At 49.4% G+C, this 12,127-nt stretch overlaps 1 protein-coding gene and 1 long non-coding RNA gene across 2 annotated transcripts in view; both read right to left on the bottom strand.

The window, feature by feature from the left end:
• LOC140418035 (uncharacterized) overlaps positions 1-12,127 on the bottom strand; it is an 87,326-nt gene that overhangs the window by 66,051 nt on the left and 9,148 nt on the right. The window lies entirely within an intron of this gene.
• On the bottom strand, positions 534-10,956 carry LOC140420618 (uncharacterized). Its single transcript, XR_011946478.1, has 2 exons — positions 10,858-10,956; positions 534-2,436 (listed from the first exon to the last, which is right to left on the bottom strand). It is a non-coding gene; the product is annotated as an uncharacterized lncRNA (long non-coding RNA).

Raw genomic sequence — 12,127 nt, 5'->3', positions numbered from 1 at the left:
CGGACCCAGGAAGTGTAGAAGATTGTAGTTTAGTCGGGCAGTATGGTCGGCACGGGCTTGGAGGGCCGAAGGGCCTGTTCCTGTGCTGTACATTTCTTTGTTCTTTGTACTGAGAGAAACTGTGAGAGAGAGAGAACCCAGTCAGTGTACTGAGAGAAACTGTGAGAGAGAGAGAACCCAGTCAGTGTACTGAGAGAAACTGTGAGAGAGAGAGAACCCAGTCAGTGTACTGAGAGAAACTGTGAGAGAGAGAGAATCCAGTCAGTGTACTGAGAGAAACTGTGAGAGAGAGAGAACCCAGTCAGTGTACTGAGAGAAACTGTGAGAGAGAGAGACCCCAGTCAGTGTACTGAGAGAAACTGTGAGAGAGAGAGACCCCAGTCAGTGTACTGAGAGAAACAGTGAGAGAGAGAGACCCCAGTCAGTGTACTGACAGAAACTGAGAGAGAACCCAGTCAGTGTACTGAAACTGGGTGAGAGAGAACCCAGTCAGTAACAAAAATAAGTAATGAAATTGAGTCCAGACATAGATCTGCATGAACTGACACCACTTTATTCACAGATTAACAGAGCAAACATTGTACTTGAATCAATGTTATTAATTGCTAGAATTTAATGAATAAAGGGTCAGATTAACTATATCACCTCCAGTATCAGATAGGTCTGTTTAATACAGAACAGGGTTAAACCCAGTGTACAATATCAGAGGTTTCCGTGGCTGTTGGACGCCTAGTTTCACTGTACAGCTGACAAACCCACAGCTTCAGTGAACTCGTCTACCCAGGGTCTGTTTCTAAACCCTCATCAGAGCATATTACCTGGTTAGCTATTTATATATCATCATGGTCAGACAGCTCACACAAAGCTCAACCAGAAACAACGGTTCTTCTTTCTACTGATTCCAGCTCCTATTCCAGCACCATCACCCCCCGATTAGTTGGAGGCCCGTTTCCCAGTCAGTCCTCCAGAACCTAGCTGTCTCTCTGTTTGTGTGATGTCCATGGCAGATTCCCAACAGGGTATTCACAGCTAACTTCAGCCCTCAGCTCCGTTGCCTGGCTGACATTGACACGAGAATTGAGAGACAGAAAGGTGCTGGAGGCTCAAATGGGAAGTTGAAACTTGTGGCTCTGAATCACCTGTTAGGATCTCTGTAAAGACCGGGATTTATTTTTGATCTACCTGTAGTGGAGGAAAAACACTATTTTCTATCCCAGTTAAAATCTCACAGTAACTTCAGTGCAGTGTTAATTGTGACAATTAACTTGTGACAATAAAGATTTTTTTTTTTTTTTTTAAATGTTCCTCAACCCTTTTGTGGATCATTTTAGTGGAAATGTGCTCTCCCAGGCTCAAAGCGTATCAGCACACTGGAAGCAAAGTCATGAGACCAGCCAGTCCAGCAGAAAGAAAGCCTCCGACCCTCTCACTTCAACAAGTGTCAGAATGAACATGGTTCAGTCCTGGATGTGATTAACAACAGCAAAAACAGCAGAATCCAACCCCTGTTATCACTTGTGAACCTGCTGGTGTATCAGCAGGGATGTGGACCGAGTGAATCCCTTCCCACACACCGAGCAGGTAAAGGGCCTCTCCCCTGTGTGAACTCGCTGGTGTCTCTGCAGGCTGGATAACTGAGTGAATTCCTTCTCACACTCCGAGCAGGTGAATGGCCTCTCCCCAGTGTGAACTCGCTGGTGTGTCTGCAGATTGATTAACTGAGTAAATCTCTTCCCACACTGAGAGCAGATGAACGGCCTCTCCCCAGTGTGAACTCGCTGGTGTATCTGCAGGTGGGTTGACCGAAAGAATCCCATCCCACAGTCAGAGCAGGTGAATGGCCTCTCCCCAGTGTGAACCAGCTGGTGTCTCCGCAGTGCAGATGACTTTCTAAACCTCTTTGTGCATTCAGAGCAGCTGAACGGTCTCTCCTCAGTGTGAACGCGCTGGTGAGTCATCAGGTCCTGAGAGCTTTTGAAGCCGCTCCCGCAGTCAGAGCATTTAAAGGGTCTCTCCTGGGTATGAGTGATATTGTGTCTCAGCAGGTTGCATAACCGAGTGAATCCCTTTCCACACTCCGAGCAGGTGAATGGCCTCTCCCCAGTGTGAACTGTCTGATGTGTCAGCAGTTGGGATGAACGACTGAATCCCACCCCACAGTCAGAGCAAGTGAATGGCCTCTCCCCTGTGTGAACTCGCTGGTGTGCCAGCAGGTTGGATGAATCACTGAATCCCTTCCCACACACAGAGCAGGTGAACGGCCTCTCCCCAGTGTGACTCCGTTGATGAGTTTCCAGCTCAGATGGGGCTCTGAATCCCTGTCCACAGTCCCCACATTTCCACTGTTTCTCCATGATGTGGGTGTCCTTGTGTCTCTCCAGGTTGGACAATCAATGATTTGAGATTCCTGTCTGTAAATTCTCACCTTTTAACATCCTGTAAAAGGAGTTTACAAAAGAAATCACGGTCAGCACAGGATAGAAATTCAGAACAGACAATTGTAGTTTCTGGAGAACATTTTTTCCCCTCTCATTCCCCAAAAGCTGTAAATCTCCATCCCACACACTCTCCCTCCACTCTCACTCTGCTGTGTCTAATATTCCCCCTCCTAATTCTCCTGAAGGTGCCGATTCAGGCTGATTGACAAATCCAAGCTCACTGCTTCCTGTCCTGGACACAGGGACCTGAAAATCTTCATGTAGGCTGCCAGAGAGACTATGTCACTGGACTAAAAATATGTATAATATAAAGACTGCATTCACTTCCTTCCCTTCCCAATTCTCATGGTGGTGCTGATTGATGCTGATCAACAAATCTAAACTCGAGACTTCCGGTGGCAGCCATGGGAGCGTAGGTCGCGAATACGGCAGCTCCTGCCGCAAACGGACTTACGGGCCCTTTTTAGGAGCTTTAGCGGCTCTCCCTCAGTGAAATTCGACGGGGCAAGCAACGCTGGAAAGGTTCCCCACATCGGTGTATGGAGGGGACCAGAAGTAGGGCTGCCAAGCAAGCGAGTGCGGAGAAGCGGGTGGAACGGGCGCAGGAGCACAAAATGGCGGCCGGCTCGGGTCAGGCAGCGTGGGCCCAGTGGTCGCGGGAACAGCAGGACTTCCTCAGAAGCTGCTTTGCAGAATTAAAAATGGAGATTCTGGCCCCGATGAAGGCCTCAATGGAGAAGATGGTTCAGACCCAGAAGATGCAGGAAAAGGCGATTAAGGAGATCGAGAAAAAGGTCTCTGATAACGAGGAGGAGATACTTGCTTTGGCCGTCAGGGTGGAGGCGCATGATGCCTTGCATAAGAGATGGCAGGAGAGATTGGAAGACCTTGAAAACAGGTCCAGGAGACAAAACCTGCAAATTTTGGGTCTTCCCAAGGGTGCAGAGGGGTCGGACGCGAGTGCATTTGTGATCACGCTGCTGGGGACTCTGTTGGGGATGGGGGCATTCCCTCAGCCTCTGGAACTGGATGGGGCGCACAGAGTCCTCGCAAGGAAGCCCAAGACTAACGAACCGTCGAGGGCTATGGTGGTGCAATTTCACCGCTTCTCAGACAAGGAACGTGTCTTGCGATGGGCTGGTAAGGAGCGGAGCAGCAAGTGGGAGAACAGTGTAATTCACATATACCAGGACCTGGGAGCAGAACTGGCCAAGAGGCGCGCTGGATTGAACCGTGCTAAGACGGCCCTCCACAACAAAAGGGTGAAGTTCGGGCTGCTGCATCCGGCGAGGCTTTGGGTCACGTATCAAGACCGGCATCACTACTTCAATACACCGGACGAGGCGTGGAGAAGTTCAACTCAAGGTAAAGGACAGCTACACTTTGATGAAACGCTCTTTTGGGGATGTGTAACATGATATTGTCCTAACATAAGATTGTGGGTAATGTTAAATGTTTGAGGGGGCTGGGGAGGTGGCTGGAGGGAGATATGTTATGTTGTTTCCCTTTTTGTTGCCTGTTTCTCTGGCCATGCTCTCTGCATTTGCGGAGCGCAGCCACAGAGGGGGGAGAGGGGCCCTATACTTAGGGCTGCTCTTCAGGCATCTGGAGCTGTTTCTTTTATGGGGCTGGGTTAACCTCTGGGGTTTGTTTCGTGTTGGGGGCTGTAAAGGCAGTTAAATTGAGGCTTTCCATGGGAAGAGAGGGGCCCGATTAACTTGACAACAGGATGATTGGAGACAGAAGCGGGAGCATCCGGGGTCAGCATGGGTCAGCTGACTCATGGAAGCGTAATGGGGGGAGAATTAGTGTTAAGCTGGTGCTTGACTTGAGGGATTGGGATCGTGGGGCTGCTGAGGGGGGGGGATGTTGCTTTGCTGACAGAAGAGGAGCCAACTTTGGGGAACAGCTGGAGAGTCGGGGGGGGGGCGGCCTCCAATGGGAGGGCTCGAGTAAGCGGGGGGCGCGGGCTCGTGGCTGGCTGTAAAAGGGGGATGGTTAGTCGGCAGGGGAGGGGGGTTAACCCCCATCCAGGCTGATCACGTGGAATGTGAGGGGTCTGAATGGGCCAGACAAAAGGGCTCGCGTGTTCTCGCACTTAATGGGGTTAAAGGCAGACGTGGCCATACTACAGGAGACGCATTTAAAACTCGCTGACCAAACGAGGTTAAGGAGGGGATGGGTGGGCCAGGTGTTCCATTCGGGGCTGGACTCGAAGACCAGGGGGGTGGCAATTCTGGTTAGTAAACGGGTGGCATTCGTGGCTGTGAGTATTGTGGCGGACAAGGGGGGCAGGTACATAATGGTGAGTGGAAAGCTTCAGGGGGCCCGGGTGGTGTTCGTGAACGTCTACGCCCCGAACTGGGATGACGTGGAATTCATGAGATGCATGCTGGGTAAAATCCTGGACTTCGAGTCACATAATTTGATCATGGGGCGTGACTTTAACACAGTCATTGACCCTGTATTGGACCGGTCAAAGTCCAGGTCAGGAAAGTGACCGGCAGCGGCTAAGGAACTGAGGGGTTTTATGGAAAAATGGGGGGGTGGGGACGTAGACCCATGGAGATTTGCTCGGCCGAGGGCGAAGGAGTTCTCTTTTTTTCTCCCACGTTCACAAAGTTTATTCTCGTATAGATTTTTTTGTTGTGAGCAGGGCGTTGATCCCAGGGGTGGAGTACTCGGCCATTGCAGTCTCTGACCATGCTCCGCACTGGGTGGACTTGCGACTTGGTGAAGTGAGAGGGCAGCACCCACTCTGGAGACTAGATGTGGGACTGTTAGCGGACAAATTTGTGGGCGGATAAATAGGAACATCCAAAACTACTTGGAACAAACGATATGAGAGAGGTAACAGCAGCTACGGTTTTGGAGGCTCTGAAAGCAGTTATCAGAGGGGAGTTAATCTCTGTCAGATCCCATAGGGAGAAGAAAGAAAGAGCGGAGAGAGAGAGAGAGGCTAGTGGAGGAGATACTCAGAGTAGTCAGGAGTTACGCGGAGACCCCGAGACGGGGCTACTGAAGGAGCGCCGGAGACTGCAGGCGGAGTTTGATCTGCTGACCACAGGGAAAGCGGCAGCACAGCCGAGGAAGGTAAAAGGGGCAGTCTATGAGTATGGGGAGAAAGCGAGTAGAATGCCGGCGCACCAACTTCGTAGGAGAGAGGCGGCCAGGGAAATTGGGGGAGTTCAGGATAAGGAAGGTAACATGGTCTTGGATCCAGAGGAGGTGAACAAAGTCTTTAAGGAGTTTTATTGTAAACTGTACGAGTCAGAACCCCCGGCGGGAGGGGAAGGGGTGAAGTAATTCATGGACCAATTGCGGTTTCCAAAGGTGGAAGAGGATCTGACGGCGGGACTGGGGCCCCGATAGAGTTGGAGGAGATTGTTAAGAACCTAGAGTATGCAGTCGGGCAAGGCCCCAGGGCCGGACGGCTATCCTGTAGAATTCTGCAAGAAATTTTCGGAACTGTTGAGTCCACTCCTGCTAAGGACCTTTAACAAGGCTAGAGAGGAACCCTCCACCCAACAATGTCACAGGCCTCGATCTCACTCATTCTCAAACGGGAGAAAGATCTGCTACAATGTGGGCCCAACAGACCGATATCGCTTTTGAACGCAGATGCCAAATTGCTGGCCAAGATTGATTAGAATAGAGGACTGTGTCCCAGGGGTGATAGGGGAGGATCAGACAAGCTTCGTGAAGGGCAGGCAACTGAACACCAATGTACGGAGGCTCCTAAACATTATTATGATGCGCTCAGAAGGAGGGGAGGCAGAAGTAGCGGCTGCGATGGATGCAGAGAAAGCCTTTGACCGGGTGGAATGGGAGTACCTATGGGAAACGCTAAGAAGGTTTGGATTCGGGGAGGGATTTATAGGGTGGGTCAAATACTTTATCAGGCCCCCGTAGCAAGTGTGTGCATGAACTGGGTGAGGTCGGAGTATTTTAGGCTTCACCGAGGGACGAGGCAGGGGTGCTTCCTCTCCCCGTTACTATTTGCCCTTGCAATAGAGCCGTTGGCCATAGCGCTGAGAGCTCCAAAGAACTGGCAGGGGTTGGTTTGGGGGGGTGGGGGGGAAGAAGAGCATCGGGTCTCGTTCTACGCGGATGATCTGCTCCTTTATATTTCGGACCCACTAGAGGGGATGGGGGAGGTCATGCAGATACTGAAGCACTTTCACTTAAGATGGTAGAGAAGACCTTTCTGTACCTAGGTATACAGGTGGCTCGAAACTGGGATGCCCTGCACAAGCTTAACTTATCCGGGCTGGTAGAGCAGATGAAATGAAAAAATGAAATGAAAATCACTTATTGTCACAAGTAGGCTTCAATGAAGTTACTGTGAAAAGCCCCTAGTCACCACATTCCGGCTCCTGTTCGGGGAGGCTGGTACGGGAATTGAACCGTGCTGCTGGCCTGCTTGGTCTGCTTTAAAAGCCAGCGATTTAACCCAGTGTGCTAAACCATCCCCTGGATGGAGGGGACTTTAAAAGGTGGGACATGCTCCCGCTTTCTCTAGCGGGGAAGGTGCAGACCGTTAAGATGACGGTCCTCCCCAGATTTTTGTTTGTCTTCCAGTGCCTTCCCATCTTCATCCCGAAGACCTTCTTTAAGCGGGTGAACAAGATCTCGGGATTTGTCTGGGCAAATAGGACCCCGCAAGTAAAGAGACGGTTTCTAGCGCGAAGTCGGGGGGGGGGGGGGGGGGGGGGGGGGGGGGGGCTGCCGAATTTTTGCAGCTGCTACTGAGCGGCTAATATAGCCATGATTAGGAAATGGGTATTGGGGAGGGGTCGGCGTGGGAGCGGTTAGAGGCGGCGTCATGCAAAGGCACCAGCTTAGGGGCACTGGTTCTCGCCGGCACACTACTCCTCAAGTCCGGTGGTGGCGGCAGCACTGAGGATCTGGGGGTCAGTGCAGAAGGCACAGGAAGGTGGAAGGAGCCTCAGTTTGGACCCCGATATGCAACAATCACAGATTTGTTCCAGGCAAGATAGACGGAGGGGTTCAAAGCTGGCATAGGGCAGGTTTTAAAAGGATGGGGGGCCTGTTCATAGATGGGACTTTTCCCAGCTTGAAGGCGCTGGAGGAGAAATTTAATCTGCCCCCTGGAAATGCCTTCAGATACCTTCAGGTCCGCTCCTTTCGAAAAAAAGGTGGCGGCATTTCCGTTGCTACCCCCACATAGGATACACAATAGGGTGGTCTCTGGCACCTGGGTAAGGGTGGTGTCTGGCACCTGGGTAGGCTAACCAGCCTTTCTTGGACATCTACCAAGAACAACAGGAGGCGGAGGAAGCCCCAGGGTGGAACTTAAGGGCAAGTGGGAGGAGGAGCTAGGTGGGGAGCTGGATGCGGGCCTGTGGGCTGATGCCCGAAGCAGGGTTAATTCCTCTTCATCATGTGCCAGGCTTGGCTTAATTCAGTTTAAGGTGGTCCATCAGGCACACATGACGGCAGCGAGCATGTCCATATGTTCTGGGTATGTCCGGCTCTCAAAGGATTCTGGCAGGGTTTCGCTAAGGCAATGTCCAAGATCCTAAACACGCGGGTGGTGCCGAGTCCAGGGATCGCGATCTTTGGTGTGTCAGACGATCCGGGAGTTCAGGAAGCCAAAGAGGCCGCGGTTTTGGCCTTTGCCTCCCTGGTAGCCCGGAGACGGATCTTGTTAATGTGGAGACTAGAAAGCCCCGATTGTGGAGACCTGGGTTAGTGACAGAGCTGGGTTTCTCAGTCTTGAGAAAATAAATTTGTCTTGAGAGGGTCCATGATGGGGTTCTCTCAGAGGTGGCGGCATTCCTCGACTTTCTAGGAGAGCGTTAAAATGTCAGCAGCAGCAATCTGGGAGGGGGGGGGGGGGGGGGGGGGTTCGGTTAGGTGGGGAAATGTTTGCTTGCTGTATATTCTTTTTTTTTGTATAATGTTAACGTGCACCTTCTTTTGTTAAATGTTGTTAATGGTTATGTAAAAATTTTGTTTCGATAAAAACCTTAATAAAAATAATTTTTAAAAAATAATTTCTAAATGAAATTGGATGGGTGCTGCAGGGTTACAAAATGGGACAGACTCGAGACTGACAGAAATGCTCAACAGAGAGTCAGCATCAACTCGAAATGTCCATTGGACTCCTGATGTTCTGTAATATATCCGACTGGAAATATATAACGTAGCGACAGTTCTACGTTACAAGACTGGAATAATCAATGTACTTTATTCCAACGCCACCAATAATGTATCTAATCTGTGCAATGTAACAACACAAGATATATCGCTGTCCTCATAGAATCAGAGCGTTTCACAGCAGAGCAAGAGGCCCTTCGGCCCATCCCGTCTGTACTGGTTATCAGGCATCTATCTATTCTCATCCCATTTTCCAGCACTTGGTCCGTAGCCTTGTGTGCTTTGACCTATCAAGTGCTCATCAAAATGCTTCTTCAATGTTGTGAGGTTTCCCACCTTTACCACAATTCAGGCAGTGAGTTCCATATCCCACCATCCTCTGGTGAAAATGTTTTTCTTCAAATACCCTCTAAATCTCCTGCCCCTCATCTTAAATTTATGCCCGCTGTTTATCGACATGTCTACTAAGGGGAAAGGTTTCTTCCAATCTGCTCTTGCAATGTCTTTTATAAATTTGTCGACCTCAATCACTTACCCCTCAGCTTCCTCAGCTGTAAGGGGAACAACTCCTAACCAGCCTTTCTTCACAGCTGAAACGTCCAGGCAACATCCTGGTGAATCTCCTCTGCACCCTTTCTAGTCTAATCATATCCTTCCTCTAGAGTAGCAACCATAACTGCACAGTACTGCAGCTGTAGCCTAATGCGCATTTTATACAGCTCCATCATAACCACCCTGCTCCTATATTCAATACCTCAGCTGATAAAAGCAAGTATCCCATATCCCTTATTATCCACCTTATCTCCGTGTCTTTCTGACTTCAGGGATCTATGGACATGCACACCAAGGTCCCTCTGGTCCTCTATGCTTCCTAGGATCCTACCATTCATTGTATATTCCCTTGCCTGGTTAGTCCTCTCAAAATGCATTACCTCACACTTTGCAGGGTTAAAATCATTTGCCACTGTTCTGACCATCTAACAAGACCATCTATAGCGTCCTGTAATACAAGGCTTTCCTCCTATTTACCACTCCACCAATGTTTTGTCATCTGCATACGCTCTTGCCACCTACATTCACGTCTACATCATTAATGTACACGACAAACAGCAAAGGGCCCAGCAGCAATCCTATCGGAACACACTGGACACGGGGTTTCAGTCACAAAGACAACCTTCGATGATCACCCTCTGCCTCCTGCCACAAAACCAATTTTGGATCCAATTTGCCAAATTGCCCTGGATCAATTGGGCTCTTACCTTCTTGACCAGTCTCCCATGACAGACTGAAGCCTCACTGAAGTCCATGTAGACCACATCTACAGCACGGTAGCACAGTGGTTAGCACAGTTGCTTCACAGCTCCAGGGTCCCAGGTTCGATTCCGGCTTTGCTCACAGTCTGTGCGCAGTTTGCACGTTCTTCCCGTGCCTGCATGAGTTTCCTCCAGGTGCTCCGGTTTCCTCCCACAGTTCAAAGATGTGCAGGTTAGGTGGATTGGCTTTGCTATGGCTATGCCCCTCATGTCCGAAAAGGGTTAGGTGGGGTTACTGGGATAGGGTGGAGATGTGGGCTTAGGTAGGGTGATCTTTCCAATAGCTGGCACAGACTCGATGGGCTGAATGGCCTCCTTCTGCTCTGTAAATTCTACTGTGCGGAGTCTGCACATTCTCCCTGTGTGTGCGTGGGTTTCCTCCGGGTGCTCCGGTTTCCTCCCACAGTCCAAAGATGTGCGGGTTCGGTGGATTGGCCAAGATAAATTGCCCATAGTGTCTAAAATTGCCCTTAGTGTTGGGTGGGGTTACTGGGTTATGGGGATAGGGTGGAGGTGTGGACCTTGGGTAGGGTACTCTTTCCAAGAGCCGGTGCAGACTCGATGGGCCGAATGGCCTCCTTCTGCACTGTAAATTCTATAATTCTATGAACACGATCTCCCCCTGACAAAACCATGCTGACTATCCTTCTTTAATCCTTACCTCCCCAAGTGGAGATGAATTCTGGCCCTCGGAATTGTTTCCAACAGTTTCTCCACCACTGAAGTTAAGCTCACTGGTCTGTAATTACATGTTTTTTCCCTACTTCCCTTTGTGAATAATGGCACCACATTATCTGTCTCCAATCCTCTGGCACCGCTCCTGTGACCAGAGAAGATTTGAAAATTATTCTCAGAGCCTCTGCAATCTCCTCTCTTGCCTCCCACAGCAGCCTGGGAAACATCTCATCAGGATTTAAACAAGTCACCAATTGAAGGTCAGAATAAGAAATGGAAAGGGGGAGAAAAGAAAGTGTTTTACTCACAGATGTTGGAGACAGGAGGAGGTTTCAAAGACAAAGGAGCAGCAGCTTTGCTGAGCAGCCAGTGACGGGCCCGGAAGCCGTTCGCTGATCTTCCCCTCCCCCGGCCCGGAACTGCGCATGTCCAAACTGCACATTGGCCCCGTCCCCGACAATCCTGCTGAAAGGCTCTGCTTTTCCAGCCAATCAAGTGCGGGCTATGTGTGAATGCAAATAGAGCTTCACACAGACTGAAACCTCCTCCTGTCTCCAACATCTGGGAGTAAAACTCTTTTCTCCCCCTTTCCATTTATTTTCTCATTCTCACCTTCAATTGGTCACTTGCAGCAACTGAAGGGAAAGGAAGTGAATCCAGGGAGGGTGCAGACTCTGGAAAGCTTGGCCCAGGTCTCTCTCTCTCTTTTAAAGTACGAAGTCTTACAACACCAGGTTAAAGTCCAACAGGTTTGTTTCGATGTCACTAGCTTTCGGAGCGCTGCTCCTTCCTCAGGTGAATGAAGAGGTCTGTTCCAGAAACACATATATAGACAAATTCAAAGATGCCAAACAATGCTAGGAATGCGAGCATTAAAGACATTTAAAGACATGTGGAGATGCCGGCATTGGACTGGGATGAGCACAGTAAGAAGTCTTATAACACCAGGTTAAAGTACAACAGGTTTGTTTTAAACACTACCTTTCGGAGCACTGTTCCTTCCTCAGGTGAATTCCTTCCTCTTTTAAAGACATTGACATCCTTTGCTCCCTCAGCTTGACATTTATTTGTCTGGCTAAATCGGTACCATATAACTCCAGACATATCTCTTTCCAAATGTTCACAATTAAAGGGCTGGTTTCCACAGAAGGGGCAGGAAATTAATATAGGACAGAGATATGTCTAGAGTTATCTGGTACCGATTAGATATGTTATTGATGGTTCAGTAATAAAGTATATTTATTATTATTTCTAGTTGTGTAATATTGTAAAACATAGAACATGGAACATATAGTGCAGAAGGAGGCCATTCAGCCCATCAATTCTGCACAGACCGACTTAAGTCCTCACTTCCACCCTATCCCCGTAACCCAATAACCCACCAAATCTTTTTGGTCACGAAAGGGCAATTTATCATGGCCAATCCACCTAACCTGCACATCTTAGATTGGATTGGATTTGTGTATTGTCACATGTACCGAGGTACAGTGAAAAGTATTTTTCTGCGAGCAACTCAACAGATCATGAAGTACGTGGGAAGAAAAGGGAATAAAAGAAAATACACAATAGGGCAACACA

The sequence above is a fragment of the Scyliorhinus torazame genome, chromosome 5 (assembly GCF_047496885.1).
Source record: "Scyliorhinus torazame isolate Kashiwa2021f chromosome 5, sScyTor2.1, whole genome shotgun sequence".
NCBI classification, from domain to species: domain Eukaryota; kingdom Metazoa; phylum Chordata; class Chondrichthyes; order Carcharhiniformes; family Scyliorhinidae; genus Scyliorhinus; species Scyliorhinus torazame.
The sequence above is the reverse complement of the archived record's forward strand: the minus strand, read 5'-3'. Positions and strand labels throughout refer to the sequence as shown.